Source organism: Melopsittacus undulatus, chromosome 3 (assembly GCF_012275295.1).
Source record: "Melopsittacus undulatus isolate bMelUnd1 chromosome 3, bMelUnd1.mat.Z, whole genome shotgun sequence".
Classification (NCBI taxonomy): Eukaryota; Metazoa; Chordata; class Aves; order Psittaciformes; family Psittaculidae; genus Melopsittacus; species Melopsittacus undulatus.
In genome coordinates, this window is record NC_047529.1 from 18,936,561 (window position 1) to 18,952,425 (window position 15,865).

General features: G+C 41.1%; 1 protein-coding gene across 1 annotated transcript in view; it reads right to left on the reverse strand.

Annotated features, from left to right (window-relative positions):
• RCAN2 (regulator of calcineurin 2) overlaps positions 1 to 6,643 on the reverse strand; it is an 80,030-nt gene extending 73,387 nt beyond the window's left edge. The window contains exon 1 of the mRNA XM_005146424.3: positions 6,560 to 6,643. The gene's annotated coding sequence lies outside the window, so the exon portion shown is untranslated. The remainder of the gene's footprint in view (positions 1 to 6,559) is intronic.
• Between the last annotated feature and the right edge of the window lie 9,222 nt (positions 6,644 to 15,865).

Consider the following 15,865-nt stretch of genomic DNA (forward strand, 5'->3'; position numbering starts at 1 on the left):
AACTATTGATATTAACTGATATGCACTTTTTAGTCTAATAAATAAGCTTAACTTTCTCTGTAAAGTACCACAACAATGCTAAAAATAACCTCATGGCAGGTAACAAGTTCCATCTATCCTATTGCCCAATACACACCAAAGTTATTAGGGTGTGTAGAGAAGTGTATAGGCATGAGTCAGATCTACAAGTTCCTTCAGTAAACTGCTGTTTTTTCTTGTTTTCTCCATATTATAAGGTACTATAGATAGGAAAGGAGGCTTTTAAGTTAAGAGTTCAGCAAAACCACTATGATAAGCAACAAAACAGAACAGCATTTTGAGTTACAACCATGAAGTCCAAGTTTTTAGCCATCTTAGTTGGCAATAAACGCATAAGCATACACTATAGCAAGCAATTCTACAATATATAGTCCCATCTGAGATTAGAAATTAATAAGTTAATCACAGTATGTGGAAGCCATTTTGCTCTGCTAGAGCTCTTTATCAAGAAAAGCTTGCTCCTTTTTTCAGGCAATTCTTGAGACAGATTTGCTCAGTGGGACATGGGTATTGGCCAAGTCTTCTTAAGAAAGTCACTGTCTCTCATGCCTTTGACCATCTCTTTAAGACTTGTACATAGGTGCATGTACATGTACATCTCTTCTACACTTAAGATGTACTCAGAATTCTAGCCAGTGTTCTCTTCACTAGCAAGTCAACTTACAGTACCCTGATCTCTGCCCAATTTAAGATGGGACCTGTGCAGATCAGAACATTTGCATGGAATAACTATTGTTTCACAAATTTTGCTTTGCTGTGAAAGGGCCATGTGCTGCACAACTTTAAGCACAGCACCACAATTAAGAAAAGAAATCTAACAAAAGACATGTATGTTCTCTAAGAGAAATAAACTGCCCATGAGCCTTAGCTCAATGACAATCAGAGGAGACAAACATACTTGAATCAGCAACATTTGTTAGCACACTTCAATGCTTTGGGCTGTAAATTCAGACTGAATGGACAAACAAGCACTTCTGCCAAAAGATGCAACATAATCTGTCAAGTACTTCAGGCTTCTTGCCCCCAGCACCAGTCATTTTCCTACACAGAGAAGGGCCCCACACCATCTTTTCTAGTGAAGAAAGCATCTCCTGCTCTGATTCAAGGCACAACCAAACTGATACAGTTAAAACACCAGGCCTAAGGAAAAAAGTTTGGGTTTAATTCTATGCATAAAGTAGGTAACTGACCTGATCAACTTCACAGCTGTGTAAATATTTGTAGCAACCAAGTTAGGCCAAGTCTCGAACAGAGAGACAACAGCAAAGGTTGGAATTGTACTTTTTAGCAACTAACCTACTTAAAGCATTCATAAAATTATAATCTTGAGTTTTCACAGCTCCACATGGACTTCATAATAAGTCACATATGGGACATTATCTTCAGCCAGTCATGAACTGGAAATCTTATATTGTTCTGCATTATAAATAACTTTACACATATATATAAAACAACTACATATCCTTTATTATGTCTGTCAAACAAGGCTCAGGTATTTTTTTGTTGGTAGCATTTTGTAGCTTCTTTGAATTTACCTAGCCACAGGCAGTCCTCTGTCAAAAAATATTCTCTTCCTGATTATTCTACTAATTTGGAACAAAAGAATTTACATATCGAATCCCTTAAAATAATTCATTCCAAATTGTGTATAATCCATGAACTGCATTGTCATATAAAATAAACCCAATTACAAGTCATCTTTTATGTAACTATAATACAACCATGTGATCACACTCCCATTTATACTAAAGCTCCTTTCCACAACTGCTGACAAAATAAGCTAACTCCTCCTATCCTGTTGTCCCTCTTATAAAAAAACCCAACCAGAATGACATCCAAATAAGAGTAAGCTGTGGTCATCTTGATACACCAGTAACCAATGTACAGGGGGGTAATACAGGGAAATCGTACAAGGGGGTTAAAGGAATTCCTTTGCTTAAACAAAAGTATTGTCTCTCCTAAGTACCTGCCATTGCCATCTTACCAAGGCACTGATTACTGCTGGAGGGGAAGAAGCAGATGCTAATTCTACTGACAAAAGCAGATTATTGGTCCTGCTGATAAGCCAGGGAGAGACAGACTGGGCGACCAAGCCTTAAGACCATGACAAAAGCACAGGTGTTTGGTCCTGCTGAGAAGCAGGGGAGAAGCAAACTGGGCACTGACCAAACCCTAAGGCCAGGTCTGAAGGTTAAAAGGTATAAAGTTTAAGAAGAGGAAGACTCATTTACTTCATCTTGAAGACCCCTACCCACAAGAAGAAGACTCATTTACTTCATCCTGAGACCCCTGCCCATGACCAGAAGGGGCACTGCGCAGGTGCAAAGGACCTTCCGGCTCATTATAATACGAAGCGGGGATAGATAACAAATATGCATAGGCGGATTGAGCAACCTCATGTCTATGTATACCTTAAGAGAATAAATGTAAAGGGAGAACAACCCTGAGGTGTGCATGCTTTGCAGGAGCTATCCCCATGCACATCAGCGCTGAATAAAAGCATACCTACTTTACAACTTTAACGAGTTGTGGAGTCTATCCGCGCATCAATCTTGCATTTAAAATATGACTCCAAAGAGAGCTGTGCATTTGCTTCTCCTTCCCAAATCAGGATATTTTTTAAACACATAAGATACCAGAAGGCATCATCCAGAATTACAAAAGGAGTAGCAACACAATAAACAAATAATACAGCAAAACTAAGCCATCATTCAGCACTAATACTGATGCTAAATTAATTCACTTAACAAGAACCACACTAGTAAACTCCATAGCAGGATTGTTCCCCTTCGAAGACAGAAATATACACAAACCTGAGCCGAAGTCCTTGTAACCTAACGCTGATTGTTTGCCACTTCAGTTTATCCCCTGTAAATAAAGTTCACCCATATGCAATCTGTGTATCCATACTATTTCTGTATTTGGTGTAGGGTTTTGACCTTCAGCTTTCACATCAGAAGAATATTAAATTGCTTGAAATTTCTCTTCCTGTGGACAATGGGTGCAAGAGCTTGAAATCTGTGACAGCTCAAACCATGAAGCAAACATCCTTCCCATAGGAACAATTAGGTTATGTCAGTGTTCAGCCCTACAGATACTATAACTGAAAGCTCTGTAGAGATTCCAGGTGGGAGCTAAGCATTCACTCTGTCACCTCACTATTTTTAGACATGCTACACCTCTAATTAAAATTAACAGAGACCAGCAAAAAATTATATTCACTGGCAAATAGCTTACTGAAAATTGTTATTAAAAAGTATTGCTTTTTTAGTGTGAAACCAAAAAGGCAAAGATGTACCTCTTGTGATGGAGTCAGATCCCTACAGAGCAAAGAACTGCAGCTGAAATTTTGCTGAATTAAGACAACTTTAGCACATAAAGTGTCTGAATGGACCAAAGCTTTATATACTACCAAGCACGTATAGATTTATCTGCTGTTTTTATAGATACTAATAAGGCATTTCTTTGGTGACCATTTTCCAGTTTTAAGAGGTTTTAGGAAGAGTCCCTGAGGGATATCAAGAAACCAGCACAAATTTTTTGAAATTGCTAGGAAACTTTACTTTTTTTTATTAAACACTGCTTGCCATGACAAACAACGTGGCTAAAAATAGAATAAAGCAAACAAAATGGTACAAATAGAAGCTTTAAATATAATCACTATAAACTAAAAGTACTATTGAGTCCCAAGTACAAACCTGGAAGCCATAATCTACAGGAATTAAGAAAATTTGGGGGGGGGGGGGGGGGGGGGGGGGGGAAGGTAAAAAAAGTTGCAGTTGGTTTTGCAGAAGGGTCCAGAAAAAGTACAGGGATTCTATATCTGCTATTGAAGGTACAAAACCAAACAGCACGTTTTACCATAATTTGAATGGGGTGAGTATCAGTCTTGGGAGGGGAGAGCAAGATCAGTCTTTAAATATTCACTGAATTAATGACAGCACAGTCACCAGTTCCTGTCATGTCAGCCTAAGGATGCAGCTTCTGAAACATCTGGACCCACAGTGAAGACTTCAGCAGATGGCACAAGGATATCAGGGTAGTTCAGATAATAGTAGCTTATTAAAATTTCATTCCATTCTGCAAAATTAACACTGGAGATGAGTATTATTTTTATGTGGTGGCACTTCTTCACTGTGGAAAGCTCCCATGCACTTAAACTGATGTGTTTTCTGCAGAGAGAGCAAAACAGGACCTCCTGTAACAGGATTAATGAGCTGTTGCAGTCTCAAAAGCAATACAGACTATAGTCACCCCTTCCCTCAATCTGCACCTCTGCATCTCCCACCTGGACACAGACTATTCCCCCTTACAGTAATAAAAGTTATTGGTACTGTGGAGTCCACTTGGATTTTTAACTCCAGTTTGGTTAGCACCACACAAAAATAGCCTCAACCTCCTCTATTGCTCTTGCAGAAGTGGCAGATATGAGGAAGAGGATTTTATTATTATTTTTTCAAATGCTAACTGGTGCAAATCCCAAATGTTCTAATCCTTTCCATTGACATTCTAGTAGTATTAAATTTAGCTGAGACTTTGTAACTATTTTTGGAAGCTTTTAGCATCCAAAGGGACTATTCGGTTTTATTCATCTAAAGCAGGGCTGGCCAGCTCAAGCAGCTCAAGACCTGCATATTGCTGTGCCTCCCATGCCAAGGATGTATCCTATGACTAGTAAAGGAACTCTACTGGCCTTGGCTTGCCAAGCAGTCTATACCTGAAGCCCTGAAGAAAACAAGCCAGCAGACACTGGTGCTCAACCCTCCTAAGCCAAGACTCCAGCACCATTCCACAATGGGAAGATGATACTATGAGCAACCAATGCCAGGCGTGAAGATTCTATGTGCTGTTCTTACAGTCAAGAAGCTGAGCCATGATTAATCGACCACTATAGTTACCATGGTAACATTAAGGAATTCAAAGAACAAAAATCCCCAAACCAAAGAAATCAGAACAAGCTTTTGGATTACCTTCACTTGGCCTCTACACTACACTATTTAAAGCAAGCCAGTTTTATAAGGGACACAAAGCACTACAACATTGCTGGCCTGCAGCCAGACCTGTCACCTCACACAGAGGTCAGTGGAACACATTTAATAGCCCTCTAGCTTGTAACGTGAAATCATAACTAGACCCCAATTCCTACCAAGACCTACTTCCCTTTTCCCTGCTAGGAGTAAAAAAGGAAGAAATCTTGTATGTCAGTACCACATGCAACAGGAGCTGTTCAGAGTGTTTAACTCCTAGAAGGTACTCAACACTGATGACTTGGAATAAAATGTCATCCTTTCCTTGAAAAGAATTTTCTGCTGGTACACACAAGTGATTTAACTGAAAAAACACCAAGGACACCAAGGCACTGACAAGCATTTTCAAGACAAAACAAGCCACTGAATCCGAGTAAACACTGTAATATTTGGAAAGCAGCAAAGAAGCTGTATCACATAGCTGACAACCTTCTCAGAAATTTAAGGAGAACAGGACAAGAAAGGCAGCACTTACTACATAGCAAATTTGATAATCTTCATAAACTAATCTGCCCTTTCAACTGTTATGTGTTTGCAGCTTTTGAGATTTATACTCTCATAGTGTTCAGACTTCATCTGTTCAGGAATGATGTACAACCATGTAATTCAGTTTTACTGCAAGAATAAACGCAGCAGAGTTTCTTTATAGTAATTATGTATTTCCATAGAAAAAAAAGAGCTTTTCCACAGAGCAAACATTCTAAGTAGGTAAACAACACCGAGCAAACCGATTTGTAAGTGCAGAACTTGAAAGCTTAACACAGCAGCTCACGTAAAGCATAACCTCCGCTTAAACTACAGTTCACACGTGTATGGTTTCTCTCAGCTGTATAAATCTATCATGCATTTTCCTTTTAGGAAAGTAGATTAAACTCCAAATTCAAGTAGTAAAAAGACAAAAACACTTTAAAGGGATACAAAAGAGTCTAGGAGAGGTGTGTAAAAAAAACTAACCAACAACTTCGGAAAGCTATCTGCCCTATAACCATCAAACATCCGTGCGCGATGCTGGACAACTTTAAAGTAGCCCAAGAAGATTCTCCCTCACAGATACGGGCTTAGTTGCATGCACCCCAGCTTTAAGGTGCACGATTAGTCGGGGCAGGTCCACAGCGTTGCGAGCACCCACCTGCCCCGAGCCGGCACTCATCGCCTCCTGCACAGCCGCGACCCGCTTCCCGCTTGCCCCATACAGCGGGTGCTCCAGCACCTCACTAAGCTGCTCCTATCCGCACCGGCTGGTTCACCTCCCTCAGCGCACGGCTCCCCACCGCCAAGAGCGGGGAAGCCCCGGGCTCACCCAGCACCCAAAAGGCCTCCAGCGAAAGGAGCCCCGAGGTAAGCGCGGACCACGGGGAAGGGGCAGGACAGCGGGTGCCGCAAGGAGAGCCGGCGGGGTGGTTACATAACCCCGCCACGGCGGGCGCACGGCGCCAGCTCGACGGAGCAGGGCTGCAAGCGGAGTTCCTGCGCGGCAGTGGCCCTACCCTTACCTGCTGCGGCTCGACCGTCCTGCGCCTCCCCTCAGCCCCGAGGACAGGACCGGACCGCGCCGCCGACTGCTCACCGAACACCACACACCTCTCACTACCCGCTCCACTAACACCGAGCCACGAGCCAATCAACAAACCCCTCCACTCAAACGGACAAGCGGGAACCACCAATAAGAATGCGAGGAGCAAACTGCCCGCCCACCTTCGTGCCCTGGCCACGCCCCTCACCTCCCACCACTTCACGCCGGGTCTCGGTTATCGGTGGTGGGTTTAGGTCTGAGTTGGAATAGGGGAGCTCAGGGGTTGCTTCATGGCGGACATGGTACACAGCGAGGGGTGGGAATCCGGCAGAGGCTTGTGTCGCGTTGCCTTTCCTCAGGGTGTCGGTGCCCCTGCCCTGAGGTGTTAAGGGGTGAGGTGCAGTGGGGAGACTTGAGATGGATGTGAGAAGGGTGGGATAGGTTTAGATGAGGTATAAGGAAGAAGTTCTTCCCTGTGAGGGTGCTGAGACGCTGGTACAGGTTTCACAGAGAAGCTGTGGCTGCCCCATACTTAGCAATGTTCAAGGCAAGGTTGGACAGGGTCTGGAGCAACCTTATCTAGTGGAAGGTGTCCTTGCTTGTTGCAGGGGGTTGGAACTGAATGAGGCTGATGGTCCCTTCCAGCTCAAATAATCCCGTGATAGGGCAAAGTTAGGTGGGATGGGGTAGGGAAATGCAGGATGCAGTAGGGTGGGAGAGAGGTGGGGTGGGATGGGGAGAAGTGTGGTGGGTTACAGAAAGAAGAGGGGGGATGGATGCTCACACAATGCCAGCACACCTCAGCATGGTGACAAACCTCTGAATGCCCTGTGGTGTCTCTGGGGGATGGAACTCACAAGCACTATTCCCCCCTCTGACCACCAACAAGGAAACTGTCCCTTGAAGTGAGCTCTAACTTGAATGGATCCAGTTGTTCACCTCTTCTTCAGGTCAGCAGGTGAATAAGGTGTACCTCCCTACTAGAGATGGGGCCAGAAGGTACATTTGTAGGACACTCAAGGAACATCACAGTTACAGCAGGAAAAGGCTTGTCATGCTCATGATTTTAAAAAGAAGAGAAAGCATTCAGATGCCCCCAAGGCATGCTTTATTAAAGGAAGGTCTATTTTCTCTCTTCTAGCTGTGTGTTCAAGACTACTAAGCATCAGAAGCTAATGCTGATTTTCTGCAGTCTTCACTTTGGAGCGTAATAGAGAAGGATTTAATCAATAGGGTGATACAGAAATGTAAATAGGTTTTGTAAAGATGGCTTTGAAAATCTATAGAGTATAATGGAGAACTAGAAGACTCCCATATAATTATTAAATACCCTATAAAAGATCTATGGAAGGAATAATTCTCCATTAGTTAAAAAGATATAAAAAGAAGCATGCAATTTATAACACCATTTTCCAATAATAGCATAAAATAACTGTTGTAATGAATGAGATCAATAGCATATCCCACCTGATCTCTGCAAATACGTAAGAGCAATGCATTGTAGGTTGTTGTATTTGCAAAAGAAGAGTTTCTTCCTGGTCCCATTAACTAAGAACTGACTTATACCTTGATGCATATCTGGTTTAGACACCTTCCAGGCTTTCTTTTTTGGTTCCAATTTTATATTTTTAATATGTAATAGGTAACTGATAGTAGTAGTTATTATTTCTTGTTTTAGCCTTGTTCCTAAAATGTGAATCCCTGACCGTGGTCATATTGCTTTAGGCACTGTGTAGAAGAGAAAGCAAGCTATAGAACCAAAGATGTCACAATACAAACTAATCAGGTTTTAAATCAAATTATATGCTTGTCATCTTGGGGTTTGTTTTAGGCATTACACCTGGTAGGACATCTTCCTTTGTCTCCATTTACATGTGTTCCCTTTGCATAATGTCTTATTTTAATATTCTGAGTAGGAAGAGCTTTTACTGTCCCACGTTTTATGTTATACAATTCCCTTGTGTTTTCTTATCCCCATGCCTCTTAACTGTGTCTTGTTTACAGTAGCCAGTCTCAAGTTTTATTCTTTTTCACATTAGGAAGAATATTTTGGTTGTGATGATATTGCCTTACTGTATGCTTTCCTTGTAGTAAAATGGGAATCTCTACAGTTACGGAAACAAGCTAACCCATTTTCAGGAAAAATCAGGAATGCCTAAATCAGTACTTTGACTTTTATATGCATCCAGACATCATTTCTAAGATGAAGGGGGGCTGGGGGAAACAAATTCCACCATTTGCAGTAAAAATGCCTTCAGATTAGATAATAATGAGAATGGCAGCAATTGCAGGGTCTTTAATATCTGCTGTTGCAAGTGTTAAACATTACTATTAGGAAAGGCCACAAATTAATACATTATTTAGACATGGAAAAATGGCACTGCAAAAATAAGAGAGTAAGAGCATCAAAGAGACTGGCCTCTTTGGAATCATACCATTTACTCACTTAGGCCCCAGTAGGCAACCTGTGCTTCCTAAATGCTGTGGGCATTGTCCCACAGCCCAAGCGGTTGTAGAGCGCCAAAATCTGTAGGAAGCTGAAATTCTGGAAAGAATACCAAAGGAGGTGATGAAACAGCTGCTACTTGCATGATTTGCAAGCAGTACTGTAGTCCTGCTCCCACAGAATGAGTGGGAGTTTTGTTACTGATACCTTAGAGCACAGCCTTAGCCCATCTCATCCAAATCCTGAGCTGCTCATTATCTTCACTCTGCACCTGCTTCTTATCTCCAGATTGAATCTGTAAGCAAAAGTGGCCTCTCAAATGTACTCAAGTAACCCTGGTGGATTTCAACACAACTGAAGTACTGCAACCAAAACGTTTTTCCCTGCTATGTTATGCTGGCTTCTCATCATCAAAATACAAACACTGACTCAGCCCTGCAGCCTTTGCAGGAGCTTTGGTGACAAGAGCTTTCTCTTTTCAGCAGAAATGAGTAAGTAATATCACAAAATCTGTAGAGTCTCAAGAAATGAATGCTTCTTTTGTATTTGTGCTCACTGAGATAATCCCAAATTCTTTGGCCAGATATGGATGATAATTTCTTGCAAATGTCTGAGTCTGGAGATTAGAGTGGATAAAGCAAGTAAAATTAGTGTTGACTTTATCAGCATTAGCATACCCTTGATTGTTTCAGTTACTTTTTTAGCATATAACAATACTGTTGGATCCCTCTACTCTGTATCTTATCTCCAGCAGCCAAGACTAGATGCTTAGTAAAACAGTGTAAAAAAAGAAGACAATGTATTCTTCTCCTATTTACCTTATAATTTTCCAGCAACTAATGAGGTAGGGAATTCTGGAACTCAGGATTGTATCCAAGTTACTATGCTTAGTAGCTAACAGTGGTCCTCTTCTCTAGGAGTTTGTCTTAAGTCTTTTTGAGCTTGTTTCTGCTTTTGCTTTCCTCAGTGTGCTGTGATAATTCTTCATTGTGTAATAACATTTTCAAGTCTTCCTGACTATTTTATTATGGGTTTTTTTGTTGTAGAGGCAGTAAATGAAGTCTCTTACCTGGCCTTCTCACCATCATTATTTTACAGACTTTAATTGCATTTCCTTTCAGCTATTCCTCTTTCAAGCTGATGCATTTTTCTCTATTTCCAGTGTGAAACTTTACCACCATCCTCTCTATTCTTTCTGATTTTACTAGAAAACACTACTTTCTTTAAAACTTTAGTTCTACTGAAATTACTTGAATTTTGGTGGATCTGGAATAGGCAAGAGCTGTGTGGCTGAAGGACTCAAAAGAACTCTGAGCATATGAGTCTGATGACTTTGGGAGTCCCCTTGTCACATAAGAGGGGAGCTACTAATTCTGAATGTTCCATTCCCCTTTTTGACCACTTACTAGCCCCACATAGACATTTTTAGAGAGCTTTCCACTTCAACCTCCAGATCTCCTGCAGCAAAGTGATAGCTCAAACCAGTGTCTATGTATGCTGAGCTAGGGTTATTTTTTCCCATGTACGTTACTTTGCACTTATCACCGCTGAATTTCATCTGCTATTTTATCACCCAGTCACTCAGTGCAGTGAGACAGCATTGCCTCAACACCTTTTCAGCTCTATCCTGCATGCATATAGCAACTGCAGAGCAGCTTAGATACAACTTACTGCAGATGTTTAAGTAGAAATGTGCAAAGACTGTCTCTTCTCACCCCTCACCCCCCTTTTTTTTCTTTTTCATTTCTCTACAGAGCATTTTGCAGTTTTGGGTACAAGAATAATAATTGCACAAAGGCAAAATTGCTGCAGATGAGAATTGCTTGCTGTAAAATTGCAGTCCCTGTAATGCCCTTGCACATGATACTCCATGTTTATCTTGAAGCAGAGCTGTTTCCTTCTGTAGGGGTTTGGAGATGCAGAAGAGCAGAGAGATGCTGCTTCTCTCCAAATCTGGTATGTGGGGGTCAGGCAAGTGGGGAGAACCTGCGACACCACTCTGGGAACCCCTGAGCTCCCAGCCTTGCAGTGTGACAGGCCCTACATCTGGCTCTGTTGCTCCCTAAACCCTTTCTCTGGTATGACCCTTTTGTTCCTGAACATCTTCAGGGCCAGTCAGGAGGCTCATGTCTTTTAAGGCAATGAGAATAGGAACAGAGTCTTCACATCTTTCATCCGCTACTGAGAACGAGGGTTGCCTGAAGAAGTCTTTATGACTTGACATCGCAAAAATTCCATATCTAACATGAAGTGCCACAAAACAGAGTTTTATTACCTTACAGCTAACCCTCAGTTTTGAAAACAACAAATATGCCATGTCCCAGTTTCTGGTTAAGGAATATTTTTAACCAAGAAATGTGTTTTTTTAGCCTAGATGCATGATAGATGGAAGGAGAAAATGAGTTTCATTGACTTTTAAAACAATCTCCATTTTAAGAAAGAAAGAAAAAAAAAAAGCCTTTTGTTCTGTAACAAATAACATCTTTGAGTACAAGTACAGTTCTCTCAAACCTGAAACATTACAGCCAGATTTATATTCTCCCATTTGAATAAGGACACTGGAAGATGAGGAGGGTTTAATTTCGTTGAAATACATGAGGTGTTTAAGATTACTGTTTTCACTTATGTGCTGCCTGTTTCTTCTCAGTTATCAACATCCCTATACAAAATGAAGGCAGTGCTGCTTGCATCTCTGTGTACATACCTGCTCCCAGAGCTATGACCATCTCACTTTGGGGAGAAGAGGGGTGACAAACTGCAGAGGTGGAATGGTAAGGAAACTGACTTTTTTCTTTAAAAGATTATTTTTCCTCTTGATGTCCTTCTTTCCTCTTGATGCCCTTTGAGATTCTGCAGACCTTCTCTCTGCAGAATCTCAAACTGTTGTAACTCCTTCAGTAAGGTCAAGGCCTGTGCAAGCTACCATGCAAATTAAAAAGCAGTCTTGGAGCTATAGTCACAATTCAATAGCGTTATTGTTAATGTCAGCTCCAGCTCCTCAAGAGTGAACTGTGGTTTGTTGCCCCATGTTAACGAGTAGAAGGACTTGGTTTCTAGGATTTACCTAATCAAAATTAAGGGAGGTAGAATATCTGATTTGTCAAAATGAACATAAGGTTATAGAGGAAATGACAAAAATGCCAGACAAGTAAAATCCAGGAAATGAGCACAATTTAACCAGAACACAAGTTTAGCCTCTGAACATAATCTCTCATCTTTCTGATGCACCGATTTCTGTATTTTTTAGACTGAAATTTTCCAAGAAACGTTGTGGATTTGAGAAAGTACTGAGCACCATGATGGTATTTAGCAAGTAATTCTTACCACCTCTCATGCTAATTCTCAGATTTGTGATGAGAATTATTAGAAGTGACTTGCCCATTGTGACCCAAATGGAAATCAAAAAAAAGCAATGAGCCATAGCTGTGTGACCTCAAGCCAAACGCTTCAAACTCATGGACCTAAATATAGACGCCTAAATAAATGGCCTGATTTTCAGAAGCACTGTGCAATTCTGAGAGTTGTAGGTGCTCTGAAAAATCAAGATGCTTATGTAGGCATGTAAATACAGACTGAGCTGCTGAATTTGTTATTTAATCTGCTTCAGAATGTAAATAAGAAAAAAAGGTACTACAAATACTATTTTTACATGTTATTTAGGAAGCCACAGAGTGTAATTAACTGTGAGAAATATTATTCCTATAAAGCTAATAGCATGGAAATTACTGTTTATTAATTGTTGAGAAGTGAAATTCGGGAGCCCTAGTTCTGGAGCACAGCTAGACAGTTTTGATAGAGAAGTCCATTGTACTAGATTTCTTTGCCTTTTTAGTAATCTTTATCCATAATTACAGAGATTGACACACAAAGGCATTTAAAAATGTCAGAATAAGGAGTTTTGTTTATATTGAGAGAACTTCAAACTTTATTTATATGTTTCATCCTCTTAAAGTGTGATCCATGGTCTTAAGGCTTTTTGTGTTTTCTTCCTGAAATCATCGTTCCATTATTTTGACACTTCTAGGTGACTGTTGAATGCATAACAGGAATACCACCGCAAGCAGGGGACCTGATTTGGTTGAAGATGTCCCTGCTCATTGCAGGGGGGTTGGTGTAGACCTCTGTAGGCCTTTTCCAACCCAAATTATTCTATGATTCTATGATTGTGAATCATGGGTTATTGGTCAGCACATGACATCAGATGTACATTCAGTTAATAGAGAATAAGCAGCTCAAGCAGGTAAGTAACAACTGAGACTGTATTTTTGTGCCTGAATTATGCCTAGAAGTAAAAACTTACACAGCCTGTTTTGACACTTCTACTATGACATGTTTTGTTTAGACACATTATGTTAGTGTATGCTTATATATAGTGCTATTTTTATGTATTATGGCATCAGTGATTGACAGTTGGCCCCTAGATGGTGCCAGTGCCTAGAAACTGCCAGCCCTTGTGCTAGGTGAACACTGGAGATGGTAAAATGGAAATGGTCTTTGTGACACAGATATTCTTGGGCAGTCATAGTTTCCACGACACTGAGTCACTGCAGCAGAACAATCTCTGAAGAGAGTCCTTCTGCCACATCAGCCAGAGGGAAGTCTCTACTCCTTCCTCCTGCTTTCTCAGCAGTGTGACAGAGATCCAAAAGAGATAGTTAGTCCCTCCAGTCATTATGTCCTACCTATGCATCAATCTGCCAGTCATACCCTTCTAGTACTGCACTCCAACTTTAAGCTTTCCAGATATTGGGCAGCCTGGATATCTGAAAGTCCTGAAGGAGAGAGTGTACTGGGTTTACAGCTGAGCTGGGAAGGGGGAAAAGGGCATTACTGAAATTCTCAGAGAGGATGGGAACAGTAAAGGGAAGTTTAAAAGGAGAGAAGAAATGGATCCTCAGGTTTAGATTCTACTCTTGGGCTGCTCCAGGGCTGCTCTGTGCCACCTCTGAAGGAAGCCTGCTCTGCTGTAGTTCATCATGTAAATCTGCAGAAAAGGCCTTGCTAGAGGTGTCCCATTCAGCAAGCAGCCCACCAACACATGCAGTGGCACAGCACCAGCTTGTGAAGTGCTGAGTCCAGAAGGTCAGACAGCCCCAGCTCCCACCTTTTGCCCAGCTTCCACCTTTGACCTCTGTACAAAGATGCCAACACTGGCACATCTCCATGTGGAGGGATAAATGTATCTTGTCATGTGCAGATCAGTGCTGGCAGGTGTGGTAGCTCAGGATGCTTTAGCGATTGCAACTTTTGCTATGTTCTGTCACTTGCATTTGTCCTGCCTTGTGGGTATGTTGAGAACTCATTCCTACAGACCCATGTGCCTACAGGTGCAAACCATTCATGTCCAAGAACCTCTCAACCAGACAGCAAGGCTAGAGTCTGTAAGAAAAATTTAGCCAAGCTGAATATGTTGATGAATACGCAAAGGACAGAATATAACCATCTCCTGCTGATTCAGGTCTTTCTGTTATTTTAAGAAACAACTAGATCATTGTGATGAGACTGGCTTTTAATGAAGTGGTTCTTCATTTCAGTTCATGGTAAGCAAAGACCAGTTCCCAGGTTTTCAGACAGTAAAACATTCTTTGGTTTACTTCTCAGAAAAATGAAATTCAAACCTCAGGTTTAATGCCTGAAAACACCCCTGTAATGATCCTTTTTTATCTGTGTATTATTCCAGTTGTATAAGCAAGCTTAAAATAGTAAATGATAATACCATGATTTTTGCAGTACCTTGAGCTATAATGAATTACTTAAGGAGTAATTAGAATTAAAGTGGAACTCGTTAAGTATCTTGCACTACTCATCTATTCATTTTTAACCTGGGAGTCACACTTGAGCAGGCATGTCACAATACTGGAAAACACTTGATTTTCTTTTGGTATCAAGCAAACAGAAGGATACACAATGCTTTTCTGAGCAATGACAGTTTTCAGAATAAAGGCCAGATAAAAGGCCAATGCCTTGAAATTGCCTCTGGATGTGTGTCAGTAGTAACAAAGACCAACACTATGAACCCACTGAAACTTTTATGTTTAATCTGGAAGTCAAGTTTAGCTATGATTGAGGCCTTTGACATGAGGACGAGTGACAGAACTCTGCCTTCAGCCTGGAGCACACTTTACCAGTGCAAGACATCACAGCTAGAGGAGTCTGGAAATTCCATTTCCTGATCTGCATTTTCAGAATGAGGCAAAAATCTCATTTCAGGTGGGAATCTGCTCATTTTTTCTTCAGTCCACTGCAGAAAGGTACAGCAAGCTCCAAATGCCAATCCATGCTGAACTTTGGTATGCTCAGCTGGTGCTCAAGTCACTTCTGAGCCGGCATTCCCTTCCTTAAGCTAACCAGATCAACTCCAAGGCTTCGCAGGCTTAGCAACATTTTCATCAACTTTCTGATGCAGCTCTGATGTGTCTCAAATTTATCAGCAGCCTTTTGGAGTCACAGCCAGGGCAGTTACAGTGCTGTTAGTATAGATGTAGTTCCTATCTCACAGGTACCTGCTGGCAACCTTCTAGGTAACACTCCTCCAGAGTGGTTGCTCTATGAAAAGATGTATTTTTATTCAATAGGAAACTTGTCCATAGTGTTTAAATTCCAAGCTTTGCATTAAAACTAAAATATTTCTGAATTTCAGCATCCTAAAAAGAGTGAACTAAGAGATTTAAAATATTTCTTCTGTATATTTTGACTGTAACTCTGCAATATCATTTACCAGTAACACAAATATGACAGTTCCAGTTCAGGACAGTACATAGCTTACACAGAGTCTTACAGACACCCCTTACCATCAGTAAGCAGGCTTGAGTGCTCTTATGATATGAGCAATACTTACAG